This window comes from Arachis hypogaea, chromosome 18, assembly GCF_003086295.3.
Source record: "Arachis hypogaea cultivar Tifrunner chromosome 18, arahy.Tifrunner.gnm2.J5K5, whole genome shotgun sequence".
NCBI classification, from domain to species: domain Eukaryota; kingdom Viridiplantae; phylum Streptophyta; class Magnoliopsida; order Fabales; family Fabaceae; genus Arachis; species Arachis hypogaea.
The window spans coordinates 21242262-21258932 of NC_092053.1; the positions used below are offsets into that span (position 1 = coordinate 21242262).

General features: G+C 31.0%; 1 long non-coding RNA gene and 1 other non-coding gene across 2 annotated transcripts; both read right to left on the bottom strand.

The window, feature by feature from the left end:
* Positions 1–4966: 4966 nt before the first annotated feature.
* Positions 4967–9212, bottom strand: LOC112771658 (uncharacterized). Its single transcript, XR_003187166.2, has 5 exons — positions 8644–9212; positions 7516–7637; positions 7156–7265; positions 5419–5703; positions 4967–5332 (listed from the first exon to the last, which is right to left on the bottom strand). It is a non-coding gene; the product is annotated as an uncharacterized lncRNA (long non-coding RNA).
* Positions 9213–16235: 7023 nt separating this feature from the next.
* LOC112773785 (small nucleolar RNA R71) lies at positions 16236–16343 on the bottom strand. Its single transcript, XR_003188315.1, has one exon. It is a non-coding gene; the product is annotated as a small nucleolar RNA R71 (small nucleolar RNA).
* Between the last annotated feature and the right edge of the window lie 328 nt (positions 16344–16671).

Genomic DNA, 16671 nt, shown 5'->3' on the forward strand with positions numbered 1-16671 from the left:
AACAAAATATACTCATATTAATTCTATCATATAATAATATTTTTCTCCTATGTTAATCAAAGAATTTTAATAGTTATCAACTACATCTAATAGAATGACTGAGAAGTGAGAACTACGATAAGTTAAACCCAGATTCAAAATGTTGAAACGAAGGAAAGAAAATAGTGGATATATGATTAGAGAAAAATATATAATAACGAGAAATATACTAAAACTGGATTTTTCCTCCAACTAATAAAAGTGAGGTGTCAATTTCTCATGAATTCATTTTTTCTCTAAAATAAAATCACTATTTTCTCTTCTAAATTTATTTTAGAATATCTTTATTATAATTATATTACAATTAACATTTAATGAATAATGCATGATTATACTAATTTAGGAAAATATCTTTATTATAATTATATAAAATCAATATTTAATACATTATCAACTAATAAAAGTGAAGTGTCAATTTCTCATGAATTTATTTTTCCTCCAAAATGAAAGCACTATTCTCTCTTCTAAATTTATTTTAAAAAATATCTTTATTATAATTATATTACAATATTACAATTATATTACAAGTAGCTTTTAATGAATAATGCATAATTATAATAATTTAAAAAAATAAAATAAAGTTCAGTAATTTATCTTTCGACTACACACGTATGTAGAATAACTTTTAAGAAGGAGTCACGTATAATAAATACGGTCGATGATTGTAAAACTGTATACTAACATTGATATAATATTATTTCAGGTATATGTTTTGCAGGTATCAAAGAAAAGTGTTGAGTTATTTTTTAGTGGTTTAAATTATTTATTGTTTATTAGAGAATTTTGTGCATTAGAATTCTCTAATAATTTATTATTTATTTTGAGCTGATTTTGATATGTTCTTACCTGACAGTAAAACAATATATAAAAAATTGTTGGTGGGTCTAAGTATTATTAGGTTATTTATGGTCACATTGAGTATATATATTTGATTTATTGAAAAAAGTAAATTATTAAAATTAATTAATAACTATTTTAGAGTTAATACATTTAATACTAGATTAAGAAAAAACAAACAATACATAATATGTTACATTTTTATTAATCAAACTATTATAATTTAAATTAATCTTAACAAAAGAATTTAAAATTATAATTTCAATCTTATCACATGCATGGCACGGGTTATTACACTTGTTTTAATATATATTTTACATGGGTGGTTATTGATACGAATTTATATTAAGAAATAGAAAATTAGATAAAAAAATTAGAGAGAATAGAAAAGAAATCCTTAGGATTAGGACTAAAGAGGAAAAATAAAGTTTCTCATTATATCATATCTATCTCACATTATTACACCATATTCTTATTTATAGTATAATTTTTTAATTGGACTAGCCCAATATTAATTCTATCAATTATTTTTTATGTATATATAACATGATTCTTGTTATAATTATATTTTATTAGAATAAAATATGATCAATCTTCAAAATATCTAATTTATAAATTAAAACACTAAAATAATAATTTAAAATTATATTTTTTAGATTTCATGTTTTAAAAAAATTGAATAATTTTTTTAACAATATAATCAAAGTATCTTTTTATATATTTAAAAATTTATTTTTTATACAATTAAAAGCCAACTACTCTTATTAATATTCATAGTTAAAAAAATTATTTCAATTAATACTGTTGATATAAAAAAATTAAAGTTAATTTAAAAAAAAAAATACTCTTTTAAATTGATTTTTAAAAAAAAATACTAATTTTATTTAAATTGAGAATTAATATTTTAATATAAATTTAATATAAAATTTTAAATTAATTATTAAGTATCAAAAGTTAAATAAAAAATTATTTGAAGATCAAATTCTATAATTTAATTAAATCATATATAACATTTCTCCTTAAAAGAAATCAGAAAGCAAAATAGTACAAAGAAGTGAAGAACGAAGGTCGAATAAAACTTTGACGCTGATCCCGTTTTTTATCATTCCGGAGTAGACGAGTAGTATAATACAATTCCGTCATTGAGAGACTTTTTTCTTTCTTTACTTTTTCTTTATCTATTTTCTCCAAATCTTATTATCCTACTTCGCCAATTATACTGCACGTACAAACCCGCCCTCTTGGTCAAAGTCGTATAATACGTTTCGTTTAGTACCCTAAATATATAATAAATAATGAACCTATCTAAGAAGATAACTGAAAATCTTGATAATGTGTATAATAAATTAATTATTTAGTTCAATAGAAATAAATAATAAAAATTTTTTTATAAATTATCTTAAATTCAAAAATTTTCATTCAATTATTTTACATCAAATTTCAAATTTTAAATTTTTAAAAAAATTTAATTAATTATTTCAAAAAAATAACCATCCAAAATTCTAATTTATCAAACCATTTCACTCCAATACCCTCTTTTTTTTCAACCGGCGGTCACCCCGACCTTTATCAATAATCATCTCACTTCACCTTTGCTACTTAGCTTATCACACGTCACTCGTCCTTAGTAAAAATAACCATTCACATAAGAATAAAAATAATCATCTGTTTACCTAATGAATTGAACATCTAATATATTTTAATTATAATTACACATTGTACATTAATTACGGGGCTCTTCATACTTTCTCATAAATAATAGAGAACTAACATAAGCCTAAGTAGGAAAGTTTATATAACACAAAGTTCATAAATAACTAACTCTCTCTCTTTGTCAGCACTATTTTCCTTTCCTAGCTGAGACTGAGAGTTCCCTGATATGGATACTACAGAGAGAAATGAAGCTCCAATGAGGTAATTAGTTCGTATTAATTATTAAATGCTCATTGATAACACTAATTAAGAGATGAACTTGTGAATTCTTTGCTTCCATTTCAGTGTTTTAATTTTTCATACACCATACATTGTCTTAGCACCTTTCTTTGTTTCGTTTTCTTAGGGAGGGAAACGAAGACGTGGCTGCTAAGTTCAAAGAATCATTGGAAATCATTGTTACATATTTCAACCTTCAGCTTTCTCTCATTTCCTTCTTCAAAGATGATAAAGCCGGTCAAGATTTCTTCGCAACCCACCCCAACGTTGTGATGGCTATGGTTTTCTTTATTCAGCTCTTGTTCTTTGTGGGGCTTCTGGGAACAATGCTTCCCGGCCAGGTCTCAATGACGATCCTACGGTGGATCATACTAGTTCTTGGAGGAGTGTCCTCTGTTTTGGTTCAGACTATGATGATATAGTCACCAATTGCTTGCTTATGATTAAGGTTGTTACCATGAGCTCTTTAAACTCTGTGTCTCTTCAGCTTTTGGACTTAATAAAGAAAATGAGTATACCATAGTCTACTCTATCGAAGGAAGCTTAATTGAGGTAGATCTACTAAATTATAATAGTAACATGCTGTGACATAGTTTCTCATTGGTGTAGGAGTGATTCTTGTTGTTGTACTATTTAGGGAGTGTACCAAATATGCTGTAACTTTGTTTGTGTTTGTTTTTGTTTCTGTTTTTAATTGTTGGTTTGTACCAATTTGCTTATCTTGAATGGATCATATTAAACTATTAGTTAATGTCAAATATTCCAAAAGTGGGTTTTAGCAGTCAATGAGGAAAGAGTTTAGATTTTATTATTGCTTTTTTTGTAGGCAGGGTTGCCAGGGCAAAAAATAAAATGATGAAACTTGGGAAGAAAGATATTGTATCTTTGTATATCTTATATTTGTTCCCATTGGTCCACAGTAAAATAATAATAATAATAACAGAGTCATATAATATTTTTACATAAGAAAAAAAATAATGAAATTTGATAATACAAAACAAGCAACCCAAATTTTGTAAGAAGACTACAGGTCTACAGCAAATATTGAAAACTGAAAGATACAATGTTTTGTCTTTCGTTCAACAATTTCAGAGTAACTAACTTGTGCCTATACTATCGCTGGTTGCCATCCACAACTCCAAAACTTTTAGACCTAACGATCACCTTTTACTCTCTTCCTCTTGTTCATTACTCTTCAGAATATTCATTCTCATCCAATTTTACTGCTTACTATTAAAATTCTAATTTGTTATGTTCTTCTTAATCAGAATTCTTCTTTCAATTTTATCCCTTAATTTTTACTAGCAGAGCAGCTCGTGCATTCGCCGACATGTGTTATTTTTAGGTCTCAAAAGAACAAGATTAATTTTAAAAAAACCTTGGTTGCATTAAATAATATCAAATAAAAATTATATATATAACTTGAAATACTATGTGTAGATTATAAAAAAGGATAAAAAAATAAATATATTATAAAAAATATCAATATAATAATAGAAAAAGCTCAAGCATATATTATTCATTATCTGGCAAGTGGCAACTATAGTTTATACTCAATGTGTATAATTTAAATTTAACACACTAATTAAGGATGACTATCGGTTTTTATTTTAACAAAAAAATTTAACAAACACTTTAATAGAAATAAATATCAACATTCTGTAAAAAGATGGTATTTTTATAAATAGCTTAGTTCACTACTAGAAAATGGATTAATACAGATAGATTTAGTTCTTATTACAGACGAATATTTGGTTACCGACAAAATTACCGACGGATTTTGTCCTTCTGTAAAAGTCCCGTCAGAAATTATTTACCAACGGATTTTTTTCCGTTGAAAAATTACAGACGGACTTTTACCAGTTACTGATAGATTTTCCCTCTATACATTCTCCATCCATTTCCCAAAGACGACGAACTTTCTGACGGATTTTTCGTCTGTAATTACAGACAGATTTTTCGACGGATTTTCCGTCTGTAAATTACAGACGGATTTTTTGACGAATTTTCCGTCTGTAATTTGAACTTTGGAAAATCATCTCACACTCTGATTACAGACAGAAAATCCATCTGTAAATCCGTCAATAAGGTAAAAAAGAATTTTTCTTTATTTTTCTAATTACAAAATAAACTTATTTTCATACAAAATAAATATAAATTTAATACAAATTTTTATCTAATTTGTATTCGAATATTTATAATATTTCAAAAAATAAACAAATTCATCGTATTATCAAACTAAAAGAAAAGTACTATAAACAAGCAAGTCAATATAATTCAAAACATAAACAAAATATATTGATCATCAACTATAATTCCTAGTATATTGTTCAACCATACTAAAACTATCAGCTATAGTCTTCAATGTCATCTTCATCCTCATCATCATCATAGCCCTCATCCGAAGACATTGAGGGTGGTGGCGGTGGCGGTGGTAGTGGAACTTCACTAGAACTACTTGACGCTCTAAGCTTCTCATAATAGCTGAGACATTGAGGGTTGGTGTACGGCCCAACTACTTCTTCTGTTCCACATAAACACAAAATAAGAAAAATTTTACATAAATAGATGTCTATTAAATAAAATCTAAAGCCACTTAAATTATGTTACCATCCTCTCTATAGTTGAGCTCAATGGAATAGAACCACCGCAATGGACAGAACCACCTAAGAGTGACGCTCGATTCTCTCTTGCTTTTTTTCTTATATTTTTTCATTTCTCATCTGTTTCCCAGTACCTTTCCAACACCTTTTTGTAAGCAGAAATTAGCCATTCGTGGGTTGTATCCACACCCTCACGAATATTTGACATCATTTAGCTAAATCGCTTACTTGTCCTATACTTGAAAGCCCTCAAGAAAAACTCATCATCATCATCATCAATAAGAAAGTGGCTCTGCACATACTCATCAAATTGCTACTTATAAGATTCAAATCACATGAACAATATTCAATCAAGTTATGATTAAAGACAAGTTATGATTAAAAAAGAAAGAACAAAGAAAACAAAGAGCACATAACTCTCTCACTTTGACTATATTACACACAGAACAAAAATAGGAACAACATTATAAATTGCTACAAATAGAAATTGGTGCTGCTATTGAAAACTAGGACCTGTGTTAAGCCAAATAGTTTCTCACTTGTTCTATAAATCCAAATAACAATCAACTATCAACTAATCACCTACTATATTTCAATCCAAAATAATTTTATTCAATCCAACACTTTTACCTTCCACTCCTTAAACCAAAACTTTTTGTCGGAAGAGGGTCATCTCCAGGAGGTAGATTGTATGGAATTACAATTACGGGCCAACAAGAATAAGGCTTGCTAAATTGGATATTTGGGGTAAACCCATCAGAGCAAAGACCTAACCTAATGTTTCTAGGCTCTAAAGCAAAATCAGAGTGGATACGGTCAAAGCTTTTCCATGCCTCCCCATGTGACGGATGGGTCATCACGCCATCATCACGTTAGTTTTTTATATGCCACGTCATGTGCGGAGCTGAACTCATTGACGCATAAAGCCTTCGAAGTATATGGATTAAGGGTAAGTAGTGCATCCGTCTGACAGGAACTCTCTTGAACTTACAACCACCATCAGAAATAGGCTTGAATCTAGGTGCTTCACAAAACTTGCAACTAGTTAGAGCAGCATCGTATTTTCGATATAACATGCAATTGTTTGAGCAACAATCTATTTTGATTGCCTTCAATCCAAGCTTTTGCACTAACTTCTTAGCCTCATAGTAATCCCTAGGTATGGCACTACCCTCAAGAGCAATTTCCCTAATTAAGGTGGCCCACTGCTTAAATGACTCCTGTGACATTAGATGTTGCAACATTTATATATATAGTATATGAAGTATCTCACAAAGACCGGAACCTAATAATAAGCTAAGGAGACAGCTTCAAACAAGTTAGTAATGTACTGTTTAATGTTGATGATAGCCACATCTGCATTTTTTGCATGCTTCTATTAGATATATAGATATACAAATAATGGATTAATCCTTTTTGCTAATTCTCCAACAAATCCATCAAAGTTTCAAGGTGTGTGTCATGTAAGTAGTAGATAGATGTCAATTGCTCATTAGCCATAAACAAGTGACCTAACTAACGATAATGATAATGATGAGAGAGCAAGTACTACGAAGAATTGGAACTAGTGGTCACATGATGTCACTATCCAATATTTGTTAATAACAGACAAAGATGCACATTTTTATTGAAAAATAATAATAATAAATAACTAAAAAAATAAGTAAGCCATGAATTAGAGTATCCTCATTCAGATAGTGATAGAACTAGTAATGCTATTCAAGGATAGGTAAAGAAAGCATACCTTAACAGAGACAATACCATTAGAGTATCCTCGTCCAGATTTTTCTTCAATGACATCTCAGAGCCCCAATCAAACCACAACAGGTTCTATATCGGTAGAACCAAACAAGCCTAGAAACCAGAAGTTGTTGGTTTTAGGCAGGGCTAGGTGAGAACATTTTCTTGGTCAAGTGTTTAATGAAAAAATGGCCATATCAAGAAGTATTCGCAGAGCACTAAATTAACTGCTAATATATTTAAAACAGGACCATGCAAGAAACAAATGAAGAATTGCTTTGAATGTAAAATGAATGTTGCACATTGATACAACCAATTAACATGCATCCACATTCTAATAACAAAAACACAAAAAACTTGGTACCTTATCTTCAATCTTCGAAACTGCTTACTGGTGTCATTGCCTAGCAGAACTGCTCAGGTAGATAATTTATTTGTTTCATTTTATTTTTTAAATTATTTCTCAATCTTGTATGGTTGCATAACCTGAGCATGAAAAATGTTAAAAGTTGAAGTCATTTTTCTGAGTTCTTACTTCTTAATAACACATAAAAATATCAACTACTCTTAAAAAGAAAAACCATATTAGATTTTCTGGATGCTTTATTAATTAATTGCACACTTCCTCAATTTCTCCAAAATTAAAAACAACCACAGTAGGGGTAAAGACTAAAGACACTAACTCTGTTGGACTCTCAACCAATTGATACAATCATGATTTCATACATTCTTGGATCAATTTATTTGGATATAATTTGTATCCGGAAACATTGATTCAAGGAAACTCATGATCAATGGCACATTATAGTAATAAATCTCCATACACCCCAGGTAGCGCTTTACCTTTTACAAGTGATTAAAATGTATTATCTTCATATAAAAGTAAATTCTTATATGACTGCTACCTGAAAAATTTGTGTCTTTTAAAGTAAATATCACATGATATAATCAAGAAAAGCATATATCTTGTTATTGACCACTTATACCTACATGACAGGACTAAGGATAAGGGATTTTTACTTTTTCAGGTTTACAAGTTAAGACGGATTTTGAGAATATGAAGCATTCTGCATCCATTGAACAACTTTAAGCACAGTAAAATAGACGTAGGTGTGGATTGTTGGTAATTAAAGTTGATGAAGAAGATGAAGTGCCTTCTATGATACCTAAAGCTGTCACAACAAATGGATCTTTGATGTATGAAACATGCAAGGTATTGATTATTGAAAGATGGTGCGTCGGTCCTAGTTATATTGATTAACAAATAAAAGTACCATGAGAAGTTTTTTACTTGTGATATACTAACAGAATTGACCCAGCTCGACAACTCACACAATGAACAATTAAAAAACTTGGAGGAAGAAAAACAACATCAAAAGAAACCAAGAGTGGAATAGATCATAAATCACAGCACAGCTACTCGAAATTAAAGATCCAAACAAACAAATAAAGAAAAAAAGAGAAAAGTTTGTGGCAATTAATAGTGACTCACAGTGAACTCAAGTCAGCTTCGGGCATAGCCTCCAAATCCTAGAAAAGATAGATTACTTGATTATTCCCATTAAAAAAAAAACTTAAGTACCAGAAAGCAACTAACCAAATCAAATTCTGCAGGAACAAATTCTAACAGAAGAAATCAAAGAGATAAACCAAAAGGTTGATAAGGAAATAAGAAAAAAATCAAAGGAAGCAGAGATAAAATCACAAAATCAGAAATGAAATCACAAAATCAAAGACAAAAACGGCGAGGAGCAGAGAATCAGAAACGACGCATGGCGAGGAGGGGAGGAACCCTTCGTGACGGTGACGCCACGAGCTCAACTCAGAACTTGGTGCGACGGCGAGGAGAGGAGGAACCAACAATGCGAAGAGGGCCGAGTAGAGCTTCTCCAGATGACGAAGGTACCCACGATTTGTCCCGCCGGCGGCGACAGCACCTTCTACCGGAGGAGAAGCGTTCGACGACAACTTTGAAGAGGGAGGGATGAGGGTGAAAATGAGTTCATAGGTCAGGAGGAGAATGGAGCTCGATAAGGGTGGTGATAAAATTAGGGGTAACTTAATATTTCAATTTTTCGTCTGTAAAAATTTAATAAAACGCAGCGTTTTGTCTATCTAATCACAGAAAAAAAATTTTTACCGATATAATTATCGACGGATTCTGTTTTCCGTCTATAATTTATGCTAATTTTTTTTTATTTTCCGACAAAAAATCTTTCTGAAATTCTGTCTGTATTTTCGTGGGATAAAATTCGTCAGAAATATCCGTCTGTAATAACTAATTTTCTAGTAGTGATTTTTTATAATTTTTATTTATTCTTATTCATTTTAATTTTTCTCTACTCTACTCTACATGTTATATCCTCAATGAAATAAAATAATTTTTTTTACAAATAACCAACACAATACAAAACCTCAAAATACAAAATTCTTCAAAAATCATAACAACAAAAATAGTAAAACTTCGATTTTCTAACATTACATAAAATGTAACTCCTAAAATTATTCTAACATATGGTAATTTTTAATCTGTCTAACATTACATAAAATGCAACCCCTAAAATTATCCTAACACATGGTAATTTTTAGTCTGAACTATTGACAAAATTATAAATACCTATAAAACATGGACACCATTTTCATCATCAATCTAAAATAAAAAAAAAATTCAATTCTAAGAGAACTCTATATAGCATCTAGTTCATGGAATTTTCTAGTTTAATAGATATTAATTTCTCCAAATGAACAATATTTTAAACCAGATAATATACAATAGTGCAGCTTTAGTTACATATTAAACTTGATCAAAGTCAATCAATTTATCTACAAAATTAAAGCCTGGTTGATGAATCTTATTTCTGACCACTCTAGTCATCATTGCAAGACCTATAGTTACAATTACATTACTGAACAAAATATCATTAATTGATTATTATAAAAATACTGAATAATAAAAATGAGACTATATAAAAGAAGTGAGATGAATTCGGTAATAATAAAAATAAGTTAGATATATGGTTCTCAAAAAAAAAAAAAAACCTATTATGTAACTAATGATATACTATATAATCAACAAACTATAATTTGCCTTGGTAAATAAAAGCCAAAGCAAAATTAAGCTATTAGAGAGTTCACTTAATAAAAGTAAAAAAAAAAAAAATTTGATAGCATCAAGTTATACGAATTGGATAAACACCACAATCGATTAGCCTTTTTCACAATTAATCAAATATGATTGACAAAATCAAGGCTCAAACTTTGCATAGAAAAAAAAAAATCAAAACCCTAAATGGAACATGTATCTAGCAAAGCAAAACATCATCACTTATTATTGCTCCCTAGTTTTGACATCACAAATTTTGGCATCATAGATTTAGAATATAATAAAAATTCTACAATATGATAGAAAGAGATATTATATCTGAGTCTCAGATCCAATCAACTTATGCTATTGCAATTAAAGAGTTAAAAAAGAAAAAGAACACATATCCAAACAATGAAGAGATTCATCTATAAATAAAATTTGTGGTCTCATCACAAACTATATTTTGGTTTGAAACTTCAATTAGAATGACAATAAGCAAAGACAACTAACCTAGTTCCTGCAACATTATGACCAAATTCATGAACATAATTGATATGATGATAGAAGTACATATATATCTAGCATCCACAAATAATAAACTGAAATCAGGCAGCTGCATAAGTTTCAATTAATTAGTAGGACTGTAAGAGGATTATAAAGGAAGATTATTTATATTTATCTTTTTTTTCCAGTTTCACCATCAGTAACATTTTTTTTATTTAAAAAAATATAGACATAAGGTGCATGTATTCGAAGATTGACAACTAAACACTCCCAAACTCAGAATAAACATAAAACAGAACAACACAATATAACAACAATAACAATATTCAATATTAAAATATAAGCATAAGCAACCATATAATAAATAATAAATAACTAAGCATAAGCATAAGCGGGAACATTTATATATAAGTCGTATTCATAATTCAATGAGCCAACGACATAGAAGTGTTATAACTATTTTCCTTTTCTAGCTGAGTTCCCTGGTATGGATTCTACTTCTACACCCAGATACGAAGAAGCTCCAGTGAGGTTAGTTCCTATTAATTATTAAATTCTCATTGATAACACTACTAATTAAGAGATGAACTTGTGAACTCTTTGCTTCTATTTCAGTGTTTTTTTCCATGCATTGTATATTATCTTAGAACCTTTCTTTGTCTTCTTAGGGAGGGAAACGAAGACGTGGCTAAGTTCAAAGAATCAATGGAAATCATTGTTATATTCTCGAACCTTCAGCTTTCTCTGATTTCCTTCTTCAAAGGTGATAAAGTAGGTCAAGATTACTTTTCATCCCACCCCAATGTTGCGAGGGCTATGGTTTTGTTGATTCAGCTCTTGTTCTTGGTGGGGCTTATGGGAACAATGCTTCCCGACCGCGTCCCAGGGAAGATCTTAGGGTGGATCATACTGGTTCTTGGAGGAGTGTCCTCTGTTTTGGTTCTTAATATGATATAGAACCAATTGCATGCTTTTTATTGTTGTTGTAATTAAGAAAATGAGTACACCATAGTCTACTCTACCCAAACTATTGGAAGCTTAGTTGAGTTAAATCTATTAAATTATAATAGTAACATGCTGTGACATACTCTGTCTCATTGGTGTTGGAGTGATTCTTCTTGTTGTATTACTTAGGGAGTGTATCAAATATGTTGTAAACTTTGGAGTATATCAAATATGCATATATATGCTGTAACCTTTTTTTGTGTTATTTTTGTTGTGTGTGTGTGTTTTTTTTTTAATGTTATTGGTACACTAAACTCAGCTATTAAAATTAGTTATTATGTATCTGTGTATAAATATATGTATTATTTAATTCATTTTTAATATATATTTTATATTTTAACATGTATTTTATATTAGTTGTTGATTTTGATAGCTAATTTTAATATACACGCAACATAATTTTTTTTATCAACTTATTTTATTTTATTTTATTTTATTGGGTGGGATAGGGGGTCTCCCATAGAAGAAAACAGAGGAAGTAAACTCAGATCCTCTTAACCTAAAATAACCAAAAGCATCAAAAGAGAAGGCGCTTGAGATATATCAGGAGGAGAGCATCAAAGATGTGAAGACCAAGTCATATAATATTTCACATAAGAAAAAAGTCATATGGAATTTGATAATGCAAAAAAATAAACCCAATTTTTGTAATAAATATGAAGACAATGACAGCAGATATTGACAATTCAAAGATACATGTAGAGTTGGAAGTGAGTCGAGTTGAGTCGAATTAGATTAAGCTCAAGCTCGGCTCACGAAAATTGAGCTTGGCTCACGGCTCAACTTATTAACAATCGAACCTATTTTTTAATTTCAAGTTCGGCTCACCAAAAGCTCATGAGTTGGCTTGAGCTCACGAGTTGACTCAAATAACAGGAACATAATCTATAATTTTATATTAATAAATTATTTATATATTTTTAAAAATATTAAAAGAGATTAAATTTATATATTGTGTATCTATCAATTATAAATTTTTTATTTATGTCTTACATCAAAATTATATATAAAAAATGAATATAAAATTTTAAATAATTAAGAATATTAATATATATGTAAAATTATATATTACTATTATATATATAATCGAGTCAACTCACGAACTAATGAGTTGAGATTATTCAAGCTAAAGCTCAGCTTATTTAATTTATGAGCTCAATTCTAGGCTTAAGTTCACTTATTAACTCACGAGTTCAGCTTATCGAACTATTAACGAATCGAGTTGAAGTTGATTTATGAGATTTTTTGACTCACTTCCAACCTTAGATACAAGACCGTAAAAGAACCAATCTTAAATAGTAAAAGAATAAATATTTGAAAGGAGTTAAATCAGGAGCTACATAAATGCGTGTATTTAATAGATATATTTGTTATGCATAATTGTGGTATTATCATGAAGCACGAAGGCAAGCATGATGGCAAGTATGATGGGCATGGGAGGAGACTTTGGTATGCTGGGGAGTGGTCTAATGGAGAGCGCCATGGGTGTGGGTTCCGACTTCTTATTCTGCATCAAGATGCTTGTCCACAAACATCATTGGAAGATAGTTTTCTTGAAATTTGGTTTTGATTTTGTTTCCTCTTTTTTGATATTCTTAGATTAAAATTTGATTATAATTTTTTTTATTATAAAAGGATATTTTGGTCACAACAATTAAAAACAATTATTTAGTCTTTTAGTAAAAATAATCACAAGGATACATATGTCTATTTATAAAGATATTTTGGTATGCTTATTGATATAATATTTTTCAAAAAATTTAATATATTTGTGGCGACTTTTTTTTCGTTTATTTTTTTTATCCTATCAGTACGTTTAAATTAGTTGTTCTACTGAATCAAGCACATTATTCATTTATTTTCTTTATTCTATCAGTACGTTTAAATTATGCTCTCTAATACAATATATTTGTTATTAAAAAAAGAAGATTGTTGAATTAAGATTGATTATTTTATTATTGACAAATATAATTGTAAGGTTATTGGAATATATCCCAAATACTTTTTATGTGTTTAATATGTGTTATTAATAATGTAATAGGTATCTCCATGAGATCACGATGAATAAGCTGAAAACTCAAGTAATTTAGACTACATCTGACGTTAAAAGAGAAAAAAAAGATAGGATTAAGTATTTTTTGTTGTTCCTAACATTTTGGGTCAAAATTAAAATCGTCTCCGATTCTTTATTTTTTTGGAAAAATGATAAATAGGTCTTTGATATTTTTATTCGTGGACATTTTACTCTATCAGGATTGGAAAATACAACCTTCAAAATGCCTGACATATGGGTCCTTCCGTTCAATCAACTCTCTGATATTAAACGGATGATAAACCACTATTTTATGGTTTATATTGTGTTTAATTGTGTGGTTTTATCATGATCTTTACCCACTTATTCATTAATCTAGCATGCATTTATATTTCCTTCCTAAAATTATTGCATGATTGAAAACTTGCTTCCTAGAGACTTTTAATTATGTATTTTAATTTTCCTTTATTCCATTCGATGCCGTGATCTGTGTGTTAAGTGTTTCAGGCTTTATAGGGTATGAATGAGTTGGAGATTGGAAAGGAAGCTTGAAAAAATGGAAGGAACACAAGAAATTGAAGAGATGACCAGCGAGAAGTGACGCGGTCGCATGGCTCACGCGACCGCGCGAAAGAGAAGAAATCGTAGTGACGCGGCCACATGGCTCACGCGACCGCGCGGATTGGAATAGCACAAGTGACGCGGAGGCGTGGACGACGCGCACACGTGGCAAGGCAAAACGCCGAATGACGCGTCCGCATGAATGACGCGATCGCGTGACGTGCGCGATCTGCATAATCTGCAGAATTCGCTGGGGGCGATTTTGGGCCCTGTTTTGATCTAGTTTTCGGGCCAGAAAAGCAGACTAGAGCCAGAGAACATGCAGAAACCGAGGACAACATTCATTCTACACAATTTTAGTTTTTAGATCTAGTTTTACTCCTCCTCTAGGTTTTCTCTCTACACATTCATAGTTCTTAGGATTTTATTTTTATTGCTTTTTGCATTGGGATATTGAGAAGAGTTATTACCTCATCAAGACTTCGTCATTCTAGTTCGTTTTCTTTACTTGGCTCTTACTCTTCCATGTCCTTTAGTTTACTTAATTTTACTATTGGATTATTTTTAGAATTTATTAATACAAGGATTACATTTATTTTTAATTGATTTTGTTTATTTTTATTTATCATGTCTTTCTTTAATTCCCTTTCCTATGTTATGAATTCTACATTCACAATGAGCGAGTAGTTCCCTAACTTGACGGGGAGTTGATTGAAAGGAACCCTTGAGTTGGAATGCTTAAAAGAAAAATTGTAATTGGGTTTATTGTTGAATTGCCCTCTAGTCACTGACTCCAATACCTTTTAACTGAGTGGGTTGGACCTTGTGAATAGAAGTAGCATTCCAACTTGTTTGACTTTCCCTTACCTAGTAAGGGATAACTAAACAGGACAACCTTCAATTGTCAATTAATCTTGAGAGTACTCCAACAAGAATAGGGCTTCCAGCTAATCTACTCCCAGTCAAGGCTTTTATTTAAATTATTTAAATTCTCCAATTTAATTTCCTATTTAATCGATTCAAACCCTTTTTGAAAAACATCCGATTAATAAAATAGCACACCTTTCTGCAACTCGTTGGGAGACGACCTGGGATTTATACTCCCAGTATTTTAATTTTAATTTTTGTGACACCCTTCTAAATTGATAAGCGGATTTCTGGTTGGTTAAGAACTATACTTGCAACGCATATCTTATAACAATTCTTAACTCGCCAATTTCCGCCACGTCAATTTTTGGCGCCGTTGCCGGGGAGTTGCAATAGAGTGCTAAAGTTATTAATTGGAATTTATTTATTTGCATTTTATTTTATTTTGCTACTATGAGCTGCATGTTTCTTTCGTTAAATGACGCGTTCACTTCCTGATCCAAGCTTGCCAATATTCGATCCTGAGATTGAAAGAATTATTTCACGAATAAGGCGAGCTCGGCGTCGGTTAGTCCTCTCTGAGGGCGGATCTGAAACGTCAGTTGAGGAAAAAACCAGCTCCCGCTCTACTGATTCGGTTGATTTACGTGCAGGCGACATGGCAGCACCTAGGAGAGTTACTATCCAGGAGGAGGGAGCCCCTGATTTTACAATGCAGCCGTTTCAGGCGCATCACCCAGCGGTGGCTACAGACTTTGAAATAAAGACTGCACTGCTCAATTTGATGCCCAAGTTTCATGGCTTACCTGCTCAAGAGCCTATCAAGCACCTGAGAGATTTCCAAGCAGCCTGTTCTACTGTCAGGCGTGATGGTGCAGATGAAACTTCAATTTTGTTGAAAGCTTTCCCGTTTTCTCTTGAGGGAAAGGCAAGAGAGTGGTACTACACTCAACTCGCAGCAACTGTATCCGACTGGGATACACTTAGAAGAGAATTTTTGGAAAAATTCTTTCCAGCTGAAGTTACTGATAAACTGAGGAAAGACATTTCCATGATTGTTCAGGATGAATCCGAGACTCTCTATGAATATTGGGAGCGCTTCAATAATCTTCTGGAAGCATGCCCCCATCATATGATTGACAAGATAGTGTTACTCGGTTACGTCACACAGGGCATGAGGCCCCAAGATAAGACCACATTGGAAAGTGCTAGCAATGGGTCTATGAAGAAGTACAAGACTACTGATGAGGCATGGCAATTGATCAGCGACTTAGCTGAATCTACCAGGAACCACAGGCAGAAACAAGGTCGTTCAAAAGCTGTTGCAGAAGTATCCTCTAGCAGAGAGACTGCTGCTCTAACTCAGAGTATCTGTGAAATGACCAACTTGCTGAAGCAGATGCAATTGAATCAACAACAAGTTCAGCAAGCTCAACCTCCTCCACCGCAGCAAAGCCAACAGTTAG